This window comes from Haemaphysalis longicornis, unplaced genomic scaffold (genome assembly GCF_048455015.1).
Source record: "Haemaphysalis longicornis isolate Haplotype H1 unplaced genomic scaffold, Haemaphysalis longicornis Haplotype H1 scaffold_1, whole genome shotgun sequence".
Lineage (NCBI taxonomy): Eukaryota > Metazoa > Arthropoda > Arachnida > Ixodida > Ixodidae > Haemaphysalis > Haemaphysalis longicornis.
This window is the reverse complement of record NW_027526203.1, coordinates 94,537,885-94,544,432: the sequence shown is the minus strand read 5'-3', so window position 1 is coordinate 94,544,432 and position 6,548 is coordinate 94,537,885.

Sequence of the window (6,548 nt, the reverse complement as noted above, 5' to 3'; positions counted from 1 at the left end):
CTTTAAATACAGAACACTGTTGCAACAAATGAGAGAAAGAGGGAAGAAGAAAGAAACAGACATTTCAAGCCATCACTGCAGCTCATGTGCTGTCACCAGACAAACAGGCAATTTCTTTGTCGATTAACAACACCGATGTACAAATGACACACGTGTTTTTGTTAGAATATATCTCGTCCGTTTGAACGATCTCCCGTGCCATTTGATTGTTACCTTTATAAATTATGGAGTAATTTATGAGCTCAGGATAACAAGCACAATCTTTATGGTGTGCGGATAGATGTCCGTTACCTCCTTTTTCTACATTACTGCGTTGCTCGCGCAATCGGTCATTGACATCATCCTGTCTCTGATATACTCTTTAAAGCAAAGCTTTATACCTTTACCCCCAAGCGTTCTTTCGCGACCGTTGGTGTCATCAGAAAACTCCCGCAAACAAATGACAAGCGTAACTCACATGAAATCAACTTTGAATTTACCCAGCTTTTCACATCGCTGCAAAATTTCACGCCTTTGCCTCTTCCACAAGATTTATCATTCTATGCCTTCGCTAAGTAGCTCGCTATTTTAGCGGTCATCCTACATTTCATCCCGCAGCGATCACCACTTCAAAGTTAGAATTACAAGCAACCGGACAAATCTTCATTTTAACTCATTCGTGCCCACTCCAAGCTCGGATTGGAACCACCTCCCTGCTTCCATCGCAACAATCATCGACACTACTAACTTCAAGATGACCTTACACGCGTACCCGTTTTGATGTTGCTCCATTTTGTTCTATTATTTGTAAAACGTTTTTCACCACTCCTCTCTGTAATGCATTGCCTTGAGAGTAAATAAATAAATAAATAAATAAATAAAAGAATTCACTGACACCGCCACGAATCCAACCAGGAACTAATAGCGTAACAAAGCGAGAGCCAGCTGTCTTAGCGATTTAGCTACGAGCCCACGCGGAGACAGGGAAGACAGGGGGTGGACTCACCAAGCACATCTACGGGTTTACCCCCGCATTATCGGTGAATAATACGTGATAGCGCCACGCGACCTGACGCGCCACTGTGCGCTCCGTCCACGGCATGTCTAGTGGCCCTGCGCGCGCCTTGCCGTATGCTAGGAATTACAAAAATTAATAGAAGCTCGCACCAACGCATGGCATCTCACTTCTAGTACGCCAATGTGCTAAAGCCTGCGGCCTCAAGTGTACACGTAAAACATCACATTTCTTGTCGTTAGCACTCACGCCAAACGGCAAATCAAGGAACACATTCAAATACTTCTTGTGGCCGGGCCATCCCTCTAAGCCCCAGCATCAAGATCCTGGGCCTACATCTCCAGGCCAACACCAAGAGTGACGTGTCGTTGCAGCGCCTCAAACACAGCATCAATCAAATCATACATATGATCAGGCGAGTTGCCACCAAGAAGCGAGGCCTCAAGGAATCCGATACCTTTCGATTAATTCAAGCTTTTGTCCCCTCGAGAATCACTTACGTAAAAACCTGTCTTCTTCTCGGCAAAAAGGACAAAAAGATACTTCATTTAATGATCAGAAAGGCTGTCGAGCAGGCCATTGGTCTTCTCATGAGTGCGTCAACGAAGAATCTGCTTAGCCCGGGGCTCCACAACACGGTGGAAAAGCTGATAGAGGGGCATCTTTCTAACCAGGAGCTTCGACTGAGCAGAACTGCGGTGGGTCGCCGCATCCTTCACCAGATTGGCTATGCAGCACAGAATGTCACTCCGCTTGATGTACTCCCGCACTCTTGTCAACAAGCACTAAAGATGCTCCCTTTGCTTAGAAATATGAACCCCCCCCCCCCCCACTACCAGGGCCGCCGACAAGCATGGGATCAAGCGCTCAACACCATCCTCTGTGGGGAGCATGCAGTTATCTACACTGACGCCTCCCAACATCGACAGCTATAGTAAGCCATCATCGTGGCTACCTGCAGAACCAGCCTCCTTGCGTGTCCCTCACTCAAGACCCAAGACATGATGGCAGCAGAAGAGGCAGCCATCGCGTTGGCTCTCACTCAACCAGGTGTTCGAAAGGTAGTAACCGATTGCCAGCAAGCCTACCGGAATTACAATTTGCGTTGGGTGCACCGACGTGCACTGTGTGGGCTAAAAACACACTCCCCAAACGGTTCCATTGTGCTCATCTGGACACCCCTCACGCTTCCATGGACGGCCACGGATACGCCCAACAAGAAGCCTGCGCTTTTACCCCCCGTGCTATGGAGCTACACGAGGACATTCACCCGCTTGTCTCGTTCAGGGACGTAACCCAGCATCATCGCCTTCAGAGACAGACCCTACCGTTGCCTTAACCTGACCCTTCCAGAGCAAAACAAACTACCCTACGGCTCATACAATCCGGCGCATTCCCATACCCGACGCGTCTTCGCTTATTGCACCCGAAACGCTACGACGCTGAATGTAAATTTTGCTCAGGAGTAGGAACAATCCGCCACATAAGCGGGGTGTGCGACTTTAGCCCTGATCACCCTCCTCTCTTTCCGTCAAATACTCAACAAAAGCAAAGGGAGATGCTGCTGTCCAGCCACCCTCTGCTTAGCCTGCTTCACTGGTGGGCACAGCACATGCCACGGGGGCTGCATATGGGCTCCAGTGAAGAACGAACCACTCCACTAGGCCGCCCTCTGGGCCATTAAAAAATCTGAATAGAAGTATTTCCTCCTCCTCCTCTTACTTCGCTCCTCCTCTTCCGTTTTAGCGGCCGATCTCGTCTCCTCCGTCCCCGGCAGTGGAGACGGAGAAGTGAGATCGTCCAACACCGGGTTTGAGCTTCCTTTAATTTTATAAAAAGTGTTTTCACTTATGTGCTACACCAATACAGCTCAACTAACCACCCTTCATGCATCATGCCTTCATTTAAAGGAGCCATGAAGAGAAAACACAAGTTTGGTTCATTCGAAAGATTGCCGCGTTAGAACCATACTGACACCACTTTTAACACAAACTTCGCTCAAATAAGCTACATAATTAGGAAAAAAGGAAATGACCCTGCGACCCACCAGCTCAATTCCCGCAACAGAACCTATGATGTCACACGAGAATGCTCTGCGATGGGCGGAGGCCGGCAAAAGGAAACGCAAGTTAGGCAGGGCTTACCAGTTTGCATAGTGAGCTATATGCCCGTTAAACGTACTCCACATTCCTTTAATGACACTAAGAACGGTGGACTAAACGGTTGAAGTTTCGAACAAGCACGAAAACGTGTACGCCAATGCGTACGAAACTACCGCCGGCCGAGCTCTACATCTCGCCGTCGCGCAGACGAATTTTCGGGTTCGAGCCTGCTCTTCGGGGCCAACGAACCATTCCAGCACGTACAGCCGCGACCTTGTTTGGTATCTTAATCCCTTCACAGGAGGTTGGCCGTCATATCGCCAACCAGCAAAGGTAAAAATAGAAACGAGGGGAGAAAGGAACAGCAAGCAGCGACGAGATAGTGCCAGTCGTTGCAGAAGTTCCGGAATGGTGTTGGCTTGCTGCTGTCGTTATGAGCTCGTTTCCAGTTTACAACCACTGAAAACCTCAGTATGTTCGAGTACTTTACAATGAAATTTCGTTGCTGCGTTTTGAAATGGCCATGTAGTACGGGCAAATCGTCGAGGGAGTGCGACATTTCCGCCGGTGAGATCTCCTTTCATGTGCTGGCCAACGACGAACCTCGGCGAAGCAAGTGGCTACGTTTTGTGAACTTTGCAAACGGAGAAGAAAGGGAGCTAAAGGAAGTACGAGTGTGCTCGCTTCATTTCCGACGAAGTGATTACGGTAGGGACCCTTACGTTAGCTCACTCCTGGGACATGCTGGCGCTCGTCGCCGACTTCGTCAAATCGCCGTCAAAGCGCTCTGAGCTTGGGAAAAAAAATACTATACACACCGCGCATTGACGCTCGTATCTTTCTGGTCGGAGCAGAGAGCTCGCACGAACGGCTTTCCATACACGACACCGGCCAACTGGCATAAGCGAAACTGCTACTGAAATTGAACTATTATTAACCGTAATAAAAATACGGCTGGGCGTTCGTCTGTTGTAGCTATCGCGGAATGGTCGCTTTCCGGTCTTTCCGCGTATCCCACAACTCCTTCCGCTCGTGCACTTAGAAGCATTGAGCGTTCAAGTGGTGCGAGGTTGCTAAATGCAAGCCCGAGCTCCTCGGCGAGAGTTTTGTTCTCCGGATCAAGCGATTCCATGACTAGGGCTGCGGGTGCCGTAGGTTTTACTACTATTTATAAACTGGCCGCCGTCTCGGTTTCGGCACAAGTTCCGGTTCCTGTCTGACTCCCGCGTGTGGGTTCTATATGGAGTCGACATACCAAGTATTACATGGACCGGCTCGTATGACGCCATTGTTTACGTCACGAAATGTGCAATTTAGCGGGAGATTTAAAATTTTGGCTTAAATTGCCTTATTTCTCAGTGAATAAAGCATCATTTGCTTCCGGCAAAGCGCTTGGGGTACTATGACACACCTAATCTTTCGAATAAAACAAACGTTTGTTTTCTCTTCATGGCTCCTTTAACCTGACCAAGAATATCTCTCTGAAGTAATAAAGGCTGTGGTTAAGTGCATTTCACTTCTCTCTGGTTTCCCTATTTGTTGAGCGACGTGAGTGAGTTTACGTGACGTCGCATGGGTAAACATTGTGGGTGCCGTTTACATCTTTGCTTTCCAACCACATTCCCAGGGTGGATTATCGCGATTTTTTTTATCAAAAGGGCACTTTATTTTTCCACCCACCAAACCAAACCTCTGGCATACGTCACGTTCGTAAGGCATCTCTTGGAATACGCAACTGTTGTCTGGTTCCCTCACACCACGTCTAACATTACAACTCTGGAGAGGGTTCAACGCAAAGCAGTGCGCTGTATCTACAACGGATATGGGCGCATCGACTCGCCAACTCAACTATTACGTCGGGCAGGGCTACCCACCCTTTCCAGCCCCGAACATCTTCGATTAAAGTTTCTATATTAGTTAATCCCCAAATCATTGAGAATAAACCCTCATTCCTTCATGACCTTTCGCGACGTTAGACCAACAAGGAAACGCCATTCTTGGGAATGCGAAGAGTATTCAGTTAACAACAACACTTTTAGCTATTCTTTTGTTCCACGCAGCATTCGGGAATGGAATACATTAGGTCCTGTTATCACAACCATTGAAAAATTTTTGGACCTTGCTGAAAAAAGTGTGCTAGATTGTTACCTTATATGCAATTGGTGTGCGTCATTACTATTGGAATTGCCTGAATACCTTGAAATATTTGTAATGTGATGCTTGCATACATCTTGGTGTGTGCATTACTTGAGTATGCATACTTGTTTTCTTTTTACTCGGAGCGTCTCGATAGAAAGATCGCCCTCTATCAGCTCTTCCACCGTGTTGTAGAGCCCCGTGATAAGCAGCCTCTCTGTCGACGCACTCATGGGAAGACCAAAGGCTTGCTGAACCGCCTGTCTAATCATTATATAAAGCATCTTTATGTCCTCCTTTTCGAGAAGAAGACAGGGGGTTGACGTAAGTGATTCTCTAGAGGACAAAAGATTGAACTAATCGAAAGGTATCGGATTCATTGAAGCCTCGCTTCGTCGTGGCAACTCGCCTGATCATGCGTATGATTTTATTGATTCTGTGTTCGAGGCGCTGCGTGGATTCGTCACTCTTGGTGTTGGCCTGAAGATGTAGGCCCAAGAACTTGATGCGGGGACTTGTGTTCCTTGACTTGTCGATTGGCGTGAGGGTGGACGACAAGGAGCTGAGATTTTTACGTGAACACTGGAAGCCACAAGCTTTAGCACATTGGCATACTAGAAGTGAGATGCCATGAGTTCATGTAAGCTTGCTTTAATCGCTATCACGTGGCATTCAGCGAGAATGCAGTGATTAAACACGTAGATGTGCTTGGTGAGTGCACCACTTGTCTGCCCCGTCGCCGCATGGGCTCGTAGCTAAATCGGTAAGACTACGGGCTCTGGCTTTGTTACTGGCGGTGACAGTAAATTCTTTTATTATGTTGGGGGGTGTTTTGTGTTGACACTAACGGTCGCGAAATAACCCGTGGTGTGCGTACAGGAAAAAGGTTTGCTTTAAAATGCGTTTTCCGAATAGATTTAAGTTTCCAAACTATCGGAGCAACCTCGCGATCAAGCGATTGACCTTTGAGAAGCCATTATATCCCAGATATTCTAAAAAAAAGTGCCCGCCACAAGCACGAAAAAAATCTTGGCACCATAGACTCCGAGAGTCCGATGAGTGGCAAGCAGACGATCTTTCGGCCCAGCGTGCCTCGTTTTCATTTTAAGCCAGTCGCCGGGTTTGCAACCAACGACGCAGCACGGGTAATTCATGTCTGTCGAGCGTACGTGGAGCGCTCCTTTGGGAATTTCGCTGCTGAATCGGAGACGGTGCGGCGGCAAGCGGGGGTCGGTAGGAAAGCCCGCACACGAATGGAGACCGGAAACGCACCATCGTGACGTCGCCTGCAGCGTGACGTTGTTAGGAAACGAACA